At 36.9% G+C, this 11,285-nt stretch overlaps 1 long non-coding RNA gene across 1 annotated transcript; it reads left to right on the top strand.

Moving 5' to 3' along the window:
- Positions 1-326: 326 nt before the first annotated feature.
- LOC120437776 lies at positions 327-4,422 on the top strand. Its single transcript, XR_005611402.1, has 3 exons — positions 327-423; positions 1,589-1,724; positions 3,017-4,422. It is a non-coding gene; the product is annotated as an uncharacterized LOC120437776 (long non-coding RNA).
- The last annotated feature ends 6,863 nt before the right edge of the window (positions 4,423-11,285 follow it).

Genomic DNA, 11,285 nt, shown 5'->3' with positions numbered 1-11,285 from the left:
CAACATAAATACACACAGAGGGACACTGGGAAATCACACACAGGTGGGAGACACTGGACTTGATGAACCTGATGAGACAGGGGAAACACTAACACCAGGGACGTATGTCTGTGAAGGTTCTCAGTCATCCAGGTCATCGTAGTCAAAGGAGCTTGGAAAGAAAAGCGTCTGGACTTCTTTAAGTTCACTGTAAAAAAAAATCTGTAAAAATACAGTACAATCTACTGTATAAACGTGAAGGAATTTTCCGTATTAGTCATTTACAGGTATTTTTCTGTATTTCTCAACTACTACAATGCATTGTGGGAAAAAGGACCCAAAAAGGAGGGAAAAGTCAGAGCAAGAGCAGCCATTAGACTTCTTTCAGGCTTCATCTGGATTTTGGACTCTGGAGTTGGAGAAACTGCCATAAAAATTTACGTGGTAAGTATTAAAACTCATGTTTTCTTTAATTAAAATAATGTTTTTCAAAAGACTCCGCATTTTTATTTAGAAAGAATTGTTAATTTATTTGTTAACTGGTTTCGGCTGTCTCCAGACAACTCAGGAATATTTTGCTGACTCATTTTTTAAATAATCTTTATTTAGGTTTAACATGCCTTAAGCTTTTCATTTTAGTTAATGTTAAAAATAATTTTTACTGCGATACCACCAGTTTTGCCCTTCAGTGGCTGAACCAGTTTTCATAAATATTATAGTTAGCTGTCTGTGTCTCTTTGGGTATTACACAGCTGTGACCACTAACTAGCTAATTAGCAAATGTCAGCGATGTAGATAACTGGGAAAAGTGAGAACTTCATTGTATGTATAGAGAGGAAGAAATTATTTTAGGACTCTAATAAGTACTATATCAATACCTGTGTTTTACAGTTGGCTCTACTGTACACTTTAAAGGGTTTCAGGCAAAGTTACACTAACCCTAGTTTAAGCCTCAGACCTTCCTGGCTGACGCTAGCAAATGCTAATGTTAGCCTCTGATTTGGGCTGCTAAAGTAAAGACTTTTAGCTAGCTGACCAGCATAGATTATTTCGGTGGTTAACAGACTGTAGTGGTAATATTATTGAAAGTATAGTTTCACCTCATTACATTTACAATTATGTCTATTTTGTAGCACATAGAAATGTTTAGTTAATATTTGCAGACAGACACATTTTCCCTGTAACTGTGTTTTTACTCCAACATTTGTTGAAAATGTAATTTATGAAATGCTGAGCAGCATTTCTAGTATGTGGAATATTTCTGGCACCCCACTGTGCTAATGTGATTAAATACTAATAATTATTACTAAAAAATGCAATAATAAATCAATAATAACTATATCTTGATTGTATTGTATTGTAAGTGCAGTGCTGGTATGCAGGAGCTTTATATGCCTTGTGGGGGATGCTGACATATTATAAACTGTTATGTCTATATCAAGCTTTTAGCCAAATATAAGCAGAGATATTTGTATCTTTCTTAAAAATTCAGATCCTTAGAGATTATTTGGGAAATGGATCAACAGCTATTACTACTTGAAGCACTCTAAATCCTGCAGTGGAAAAATATCCCTTATTTCACCTTTGATCACACACTTTGGTTTTCCAGTGCAGAGCAATGGCCAAGCAAAGGAAAGACTTCCCCGAGTTAAAAAAGAAGATGAAGATACAAGCTGGTGATGATCCAGAGCAGCTGGTCTCAGGAAATGAAGTAAAACTCTGATCACCTTTTCCACAGAAACAAGGTGAATTTAATGTTGTGGTTGATGTAGTTTTTCAAGGTATGTATGTTACTTCAATTATAAACTGCTTTTGTTGCAACAGAATGTCGTTATGTGTATGCAACTCTACGTGAATTATAATCCTTTGTAGGGCTGTGTGATATGACCAAAATCTCGCATCCCAATATAAGACATATCTCTCCTGATAACGATATATATCACAAAATAGTGCATTTTCTTTCAATTCTGTGATTCTCGGGCAACTCGACTTATGTGAAGTGTTTTCAGTTGGGCGTCATGTACCTGGAGTCGAGTGTTTTGACCGATGAATGAAACTATACATTTTTAGACATGAGTTTAAACGGCCGCCATTTTCTTTCTGAGTATTTGTTACACGGCGTGCTGCGAGGAAAAGCCTGTTCTAACGTTGGAGTCTAAGGATTACTTTGAGCACCTGACGGCTCTTTTTTGCTTTTCATTCGTAAACTCTCTCGAAACTCTTTCATGTGATTCTTGTGTAGGTGGTTAAAGAGGTTTGTCGTGTTTGAGTGGTGGTGGGGACTGTTTTGTGCCATAATTTGCATAGTACAGTTTTCTGGTCCGTGTCAGACTTTTCATAACCAAACCATGTTCATGCTACAGAAGTAGCCCCTCGTTTAACAATAAGGTCCTCCATTTGTTTTGACTGGTCCATCTGCTTGGAGCTAGCTGGTTCTGCCTCATCCTTGCTGGCCATGCTGGTATTCTCTGTGCCTTCATCTGAGTGGTGACTGTAAGCGCCATTTATAGTTACTTGATGTTTTTATTTGAGGTCATTTGTTTGATGCATATTCTGAAATTTTATGTTTGAGTATAATGTATATCATTTCAGTTCATTTTGAAAAGTCTCAACAGAAACTTGAGCTTTATTGTAAAGGTTTATGTGGAAAATAAACAAGCGGATGGCAGAGCCACATGATGGTTTTACCGTCACTGTTGGTAACGAAAGTACGTGTAAAAACAGTCGCTTGTCCGTCCATAGTGTGGTTATTGTAAGTATAAGAGAAGGAGAGAACTTTAAGAAATAATATAGCCACTACAGTGACCATCAAAACCATGAAAAAATATTGCCGTAAACAGTTTATTTGCAACACCACAAAACAAATGATAGCGTATAATATGAAACGATAGACATTTTTATATCGTCATCTGATATATATCGTCATATCGCACCATCCTAATCCTTTTTTTGCTTCTGTTGTTTATGTTCAAGGTAAAAAAATTATAAAAATACAAACTTTTTAAAAATGTCTTGTTGTTTCTCTTTTTTTCCTCAGAATAAATTGCGACTAGTCTCAATGGCTGAGATGGAGGAGCAACACAGCGACACGTTAACCAGACTGCTGCAGTTCCTGTATGAACTGAGCAACTCTAAAAATCCAAGGAAAAGCTGAGTGTATTTTATTTAAAGCTCAGATGGACCTTCATGGACTAACATGCAGGCTGCATTCAGGACTTTGTCACACTGGTATATGAAGAGTGGTAACAAGAGAAATTGTGCACACACAATGTGTCACTTTATGCTTGCTCTTCTCCAGCCTCTGGTGTCACTTTGTAGTAATTAGTTTTACTATTGTCTTATTTGTTGTGATTTAGGGTGTGTGCGCACAAGCAGAGGTTTTTGTTTGTAACCGTAACCTCGTTTTCAGAGCCTTGTCTAACATTTAATGGTCGTGAAATATGTCAGACTTTTTCCTCTACTTAAACAGCTAAGAGCATTTGAACACAGTGGGGAAAAAGGTGTGCATTAAGGATTTTGAACTATGATGTTTAAGTGTTGTCACTGCTGAGGATCCTTATTCACTACGCTGCTGTTTACAGTTTAACTTTTCATCAGAACAAGCACTTCTAATTGTACTTTGATCCTCACTGACAAAACAAGTCCAGTAAATGCACTTTTATCTTTAAGTTTGGGACAGTAATCTGTCTTAATTTATTTTGTGCTTTAGTTATCATATGGGGAAAAGTTCTGTGGTTATCTATCCGTCCTGTTCACATAAACCCAAAGTTCAGGAACATCTTCTTTAGATCTGTTCAGTTTTATTCATGTGGCACGGCTTAAACAGTCAAGTATGTTATATTGAAGGTAAAGACCCCAAAGAGTTAATGTCGGACAAATGTTCACACAAATGTGAATTACATTCACTTCATTAATGAAGTGAATGCAATTCAGTAATCAAATGTGTTTGGCTATAACTGACTACATGTGTATACTGTACCATAAGTGGACAGACATGGATGTAAACCACACCTTAACCATTTGGCTGAGGCAAAACTACCACAAGGCAGTGATTCTAACTAAAAGGTACTCTGGATATTATTAAATGTGAACATATCGTTAAATATGACTTAACTATATTTTTTGTTTGTCAGGTGTCCTGTTTGAAGAAAACACTTGGTAGCCACTTGAATGAATATAAATAAACACATTTACATGAGGGCAACCAGATTTCAAGGAAATAAAAATGCTTAAATTTGAAAGCTTGTGAGTTATTTTGTTCATGTATCAGCTGTTTAGTCGTTTTATGACAAGATGGATGCTGTCGTTATATTTTAGTATAGTGTTTGAGTTAAGGAGAATAAAAGAATATTTAACATTAATTGTACCAATGTTGTTGTGTACGAAGCACAAATTAATTTAAAAAGTTTTAATTTATGAATTTTTGAGCATATGGTGTACTAGGTTGTAATTGCATAGAAATGTACGTTTAAGGATATAAAGATATATCCTATATTTAATGAGTTACAGTGAAAAGAAGTGCTTGGAAATAGTAATAAAAAACAGAAATTTCAATTTTTCTATTAACGGAAAATATCAGTTAATGATACAGAAAATATACTGTGAATAAACGGAATTTTCCGTTTTATAGCTGAAGGAAATGTCCGTAAATAGTACAGAGAGTATACTGTAAATCTACAGAATTTTCCGTTTTATCATTTACAGAAAAGTCCATCAAACTTCCGTAAAAAATCAGAAAATGTACTGGCAGAAAATTACCAGGACATTTTCCGTTTTTCTACAGAATCTTTTTTTACAGTGTTGCTTGAAGACCTTTCACCTCTCATCCGAGAAGCTTCTTCAGTTCTAAGTTCTAAGGTCAAATGGCGGAATTTTCAGTTTCACTAGCGGGTCTTTAGCTTATTTGACACATAGAATGTCTCAAGAAGGGGGGATTTTGGGTTTAAGTTGAAATAAGGGGTTTTATGATCATTTCGCTACAGGAAGCGTTTAGAGTCATGATTGACATGACATTGACCAATCAGCTGAAAGGAAGAAAAATAGGGTCAAAATTCATACTTGTAACTTGAAACTTGAGTGCAGAGTTTCACACGTATTTTTTGGCTGTCCACACACAAATCTTTTTTACACACACACAAATTCTTTTTACACATACAAATCCTGATTTACAAGTATAAAACTAATTTACAAGTACAAAATATTTATGATCCTGCTTGTTCAAGTACAAGCAGGATAAACTTCTGATCACTGTAAGGTATAAAGGATGTACAGAACAAAAGGAAAAGAAACTATTTGCTTTTCAGCATATCACACACCAACATGCTCTTTATTTTAAACATTAGTTCTCAGAGCATCTGCTGTGCGTCAATCAGTGATTTTCTGCTATGGGTTGGTAGGTACCCACTGAGGGCATTTCTGCGATTGTTCATGGTTCTGCTGTGACAACAGGTGGAATTAAATCAGTTGGATACCAAATTTTTACTTAATAAAACACTTATTTACCTTTGTTGCAACGTACTTGGCAATTTTTCTAATGTTGCTTAATGTCAGTGTCACTATTAAAACAGTTTTTTAATCACAGTTGAGTGTCACACAGGCCTAAAGTCTAGTTATGGGTCCAGAGAGGACAGTCCACATTCATCTTCTGTTGGAAAGATACAGAGACAGGTAACTACAGTAACATCAGTGATAATGTTTGCTGTTCACTATAGTCATGACCAGTGTTGGTCAAGTTACTTGAAAAAAGTAATCCGTAACTAATTACTGATTACTTCCCCAAAAAAGTAATCCAGTTACTTTACTGATTACGTATTTTCAAAAGTAATTACTTACTTAGTTACTTTTTAAAAACATGATTTACAACCTGAATAGGTAATGAAGCAATAGATCGTTCAGCCCAATTCTACTTTTTCTGCATAATCCATCATACAAAATGTAATCAAATGGAAAAGTCTCTTTTTAAAACTTGTTTTATTAGTTTTAATCTTTTAACTTTATGTATCAAGCAAAAATAAAATTATATGCAACATTCTCTGTTTTTCAGTTTCACTCAGTGATGAGCATGTTTTTAAGTGTAAAATATCAAGCATCCTCTGCCGCAGGTTGGTAGATACCTGGTGAAGCCATGTGTGCAACAGTGGGCTTCGCTGTTTCTGCTTTGAAGAGAGATAGAATTGAATATGTTAATTAACAAAATTGTATCTAATTTAAAAACTTATTTGCAACAGTCTAAGGAGCTTGGAAAGAAAAGCGTCTGGACTTGTTTAAGTTGCTTGAAGATGTTTCACCTCTCATCCGAGAAGCTTCTTCAGTTCTAAGGGTCAAATGGTGGAGAGTCCCAGATTTAAACCCAGTGGGAGTTTCCCCCCAAAGAGGGACTTATCCTCCCTCGCTGGTGTCTGATCTTCTTTTCTGTGGTGAAACATCTTCAAGCGACTTAAACAAGTCCAGACGCTTTTCTTTCCAAGCTCCCTAGACTAAGATGACCTGGATGACTGAGAACCTTCAAAGACTTATTTGCAACACTTTTCATCACATCACAGCAATCCGGTCTTTAAGTGATGACGTGATGAATTATGCTTCCGGGCCCAAACTACTCTGCGTGTAATAAGGCTTTTGTGTTTTTAACATGTTTTAATGCTTTGTATCTGGTTCTATTTAATCTCAACAAGCCCCTAAAAACAGTCAGTGATCACTGTCGGCCTCTGTCGGTTTTTATTGCCGCTATTCATTTTAAAGCTCAGTTTTTAAAACCTTATGTAACTACAGTCCAGCCCATGTGGCAGTATATTAAGCATTACAGCATCCTGCCATGCGATTGCATTTGTTCCTAACCATCGGGAACTTTTATCGAGTGGAAAAAACAGTTAGCCTTCGTCTAACATAGCTAACACAGCTAACATAGCTGTGTCGCTAGCCACCACGCAGCACATCATTATATACCAGCTAGTCCAACTTCAGTAACACTACAAACGTCACTGCTGTTTACTTTCCTGTCTTCATTTATGTTGGAAGTGATAGCAGAGCTGTACTTTTTAATGTGTTTCATAAATCTCTCAGTCACAACATACTATATTATATTTAAATGGAAACTAGCGAGCTAACTTCCTGCTAACTTCTAACTCCGTTAAGTTTCATAAATGCTGTTTTCATGGATGCCTGGATGTTAAACTGTGTTTGGTAGAAGGACGTTTTTTTTTTTTTAATGAAAATAGCTGTGCTGAAACACGTCCTGTTATGGAAAATGTCAAGGAAGTGTTTGGTGGACAGACAAAAGAAGACAACAAGACTAGATGGTGGAATGAATCAGTGTAGGCAAGCATTCAAAGGAAGGGATCAGGATATGAGAGAGTAAGAAGGGCAGATCAAGGAGGCTTGGTGAATCAGGAAGTGCAGAGGATTAGTAAAGAGGAAATGAGGGCAGCAATAAAGATAATGAAGAGTTGAAAGATGAGTGGTACTGATGACATAGCTGTGGGGTTATGGAAATGTCTAGGGGAGAAAGCAGTTGACTTTTTAAGCAGATTTTACTGAATAGTATGTCTTATTGTATCATTATCCTATTATTACCAAAACAGGACTATGTTATAATATCAAAATGATTCTCACCTAGAGGCTGACTGTCACCCTGGCCTAAGGAATCATAAACTGGATTAGGACACAATTCAGCTTCATCTGATGGAGACAAACAGTGGGAGTGAGGGAGGAGAAAACCACAGCAACATCAGTAATTACGACCCATGTTTGTCTTTTCTTGTATTTAACAGAACTAATGTGATGTTTTTTGTTGTTCCAAATTAATAAACACAACCTCACTGCTAACAGGAAACAATGGCAATTAAGTCAAATTCCATCATTTAATCGCTGAGTTTTTTCTGCATTATTTTAGATCTATACCTTACAATACAACTATTTTTGTGATTTGGTACTTTGAAAATAAATGGAATTGAACAGGTGCATATCTCAATTTTCCTATACTTTCATATTTATTAAAATAAATACATGAAAAAAAAAACCTTGGTCCATTTATGCAAAATGAAATGAAATAAGTCCAAGTTTTGGTGCTTTTTTTGTTTTGTTTTTTTAATTAATGGGCTTATTAAGCACCGCATAAGTATCATAAGGCACACCAGATTATAAGGCGCACTGTCGATGAACGGGTCTGTTTTCATACATAAGGCGCCCTGGAATATAAGCCACATTAAGCGAAACAAAATAGTGAGATAAATCAAGCTTTACTCAACTCATTCTTCTTGCTTCCTCCACTTCCGTACCATTGATTCATTAATGTTGAGTTCTCTCACAGCTGCTCTATTCCCATGATGTTGCAGTATAATAATGACTAACCTTGTATTGTGGATGGATTATCTCAGTTGTTCTCCTGACTGAAGTTTGATCCATTTACAACATTCTGCCATGCGATTACATTTGCCCCTAACCATTGGGAACCCTCGCGTTAACTTTTATCAATGGAAAAAAGTTAGCGTTCATCATCCTGCCTCACTGTGTTTATGTTATGCTAACATAGCTGTGTCGCTAGCAATCACGTAGCACATGTCACTGCTGTTTAGTATTCTGTTTTCATTCATGTTGGAAGTGATAGCAGAGCTGTACATTTAAATTTTTTTCAGAAATCTCTCAGTCAGAACATGGTATATCATGTTTAGGTGGAAAGTAGCGAGCTAACTTCCTGCTAACTTCTTTCTCTGTTAATCTGTTTTCATGGATGCCTGGATGTTAAACTTAATCGTTACACCTGGTAAAGCAGCAACACTGATAAATTTATTAAAGATGAAAAGAATTTAGACAGTTTTTAACTCTCAGTGATGCCAGTGTTCGATCGACTTTGGGACCTGAAGCAGACGGAGTTTTGGACCCAGATTACTCCGCGAGGCTCCTGACTACGGAGGGCGTAATGCTCTGACAATCCATCAAGCAATGCGGTTTTGTAGCTTACTAAAGTCGTACTAAAACATTTTTGACAAATTTTTGAGCGCCCAGTACCACATAAAATTGGCTTGAGGTCAGTAAGCACAACCAGAATTCATACATAAGGCGCACCGGATTATTAGGCGCATTGTCAATTTGTAAGAGTGCCATATGGTGCGAAAAATACGGTAATAATTTTCAAGCATGTACAAAATTTAAGAAATTATTTCTAATTTACATTTAAGTTCAAATGAAAACTGAAGGCATGCCTCAGGTTATAAAACAAGCACAACCATTCTGAGTTGTTTGAACAAACTCATGACCCTCACATTAGATACTTTATTTGAGGTTCCAGGAAGTGAACATTCAAACATTCCTGTTTTGAAATGTGATGCCTATCTAAAAAAAAAAAAAAAAAAGGTAAACTTAGAGAAACATTGTGTAACTTGAGTTTTAAAAGGAGGCTGGATAGCGCACCTTTATGGTAAAAGCATTTCTTACTGTGTTCTGTGTTCTGTGTTGTTTGATCCCCTTTTGAGCCTGAACCATATGCCATAGTTGACCAATAGACCAATACTGCAGTTAAAAAAAAGGAAAAACAACTGGAACAACAGTATTTAAAGAAACTGAAGAAAGATTAGAAACTATATATATATATATATATATATTAGGGGTCAACAATACTCGTATCGATATTGAACCGTTCGATACAGTGCTTTCGGTTCGGTACGCATATGTATCGTACAATACAATATTTTTTATTTATTTTATCAACTTTTCTTCTGACGATGCTGTCTGTGTTGAGCGCTCAGTGGATCTGCGTTCGACTACTCCGCCTAGGCTGCACTGTTGAGTGCAGATCCACTGAGTGCAGCACAAGCTAGTGTGAGATTATTATGCTATCATATGTTACCTTATATCTGTAATCAAAGTAGTTGAATTATGATATTGCTGTAGGTCATATTATACCCCTTAGTATAGAGTGTGTGATCAGTATGTAGTTTTAGTTTGCATTATACTTCTGACTTAAAAGAGTGTGAAAATCATTAGATCTATTGGATTGACCTGTATTACTCGACACTGTCGAATGTCTAACACTGTTTCTTGACATTTCATACTGCTGAATCATGAAGAGAATGTTGGGTGCAGAGGGCCTTGCTGTTCTGATAGTAGAGAGGGCAGAGCACATTCCACAGGAGCTTCACCCCCACCCTTGTTGGAAGGAGATAAAACAGGGAGCCAAGGCCGTCACTTAGGCGCCGTAAGAGAGAAAGAATGTGAATGTTTAGGGTTTTACGACTAGGTGGGGGCCAGTAGAGGCTATAAGGCTACGTTCACACTGCAGGCGAAAGCGCATCAAATCCGATTTTTTCGCCCCTATGCGACCCATATCCGATCATGGTATGACAGTGTGAACGGCACAAATCCGATATTTTCAAATCCGATCTGGGTCACTTTCGTATGTGGCACTGAATCCGATACGTATCCGATGTTTTAGAAAGCGACTGCTGTGTGAACGGTCAAGTCGCATTAAATCCGTCTTTACGTCACTGACACAAGACAGACGCCAATTATCAGCGCCGAGAAGCGCCCGATAGGACATCGCGAACGATTTCCTACCATCCGGTGAAACTGTTGGGAAGACAACGTTGGAGAAATGTGAACATTTTATTTTTACTGTATTTTCTGCAGATTCTGACAGAAATCTGCAACTATCCTTTGAAGCACCGCTCCTCTAAAACAGCAAACAGGATCATTATTAGGTCATCTACATTATTATGTAAATAACAAAATAACTTAAAGCAAAAATTGGGAAACGTAAAGTCCAAAGTCTTTATATTAAGGGCCATCAGTCAAACAATATTGTTTGCTCTGGGTCTAAACAGAGCGTGTGTGACATCTTCTTTTGCGCATGCTTTGAGCGTTCACACTGGAGAGCGTTTGATGTCGCATTTTATGCGTAGTGTGAACAAGCAGACAAAAAAATCGGATTTGATCAAAAAATCGGAATTGAGCATTAAGACCTGCAGTGTGAACGTAGCCTAAGAGGCTGAGTAACCCTCCACCATTTTGAGATTTGCTGTGACCCTCTTCATGCATGTCTCCCCATCCGGATGGTTGATGCTCATAAAGTGTTGAATTATATGGAAATAAATAATTGTTGATTAAGCATTTATACACCGAGTATTATCCTTCCTTCAGCCCAGAGATTAAAAGAATTGGGAGATTTTAACACTAGCAAGACAGAAGCTAAGCTCGTTGCAACCATTGACTGTAGAAAACATGGACGACGCGACAGCTCCCCAAAAATGAAGCCAAAACGTCTCTATCACCCCCTGGTGTCTGGCTGCAGTATAGGTCATAAACCTCGCCTCCTC

The sequence above is a fragment of the Oreochromis aureus genome, linkage group 3 (genome assembly GCF_013358895.1).
Source record: "Oreochromis aureus strain Israel breed Guangdong linkage group 3, ZZ_aureus, whole genome shotgun sequence".
NCBI classification, from domain to species: Eukaryota; Metazoa; Chordata; class Actinopteri; order Cichliformes; family Cichlidae; genus Oreochromis; species Oreochromis aureus.
Note: the sequence above shows the minus strand (reverse complement) of the source record. Positions and strands in the feature narration are given on the sequence as shown.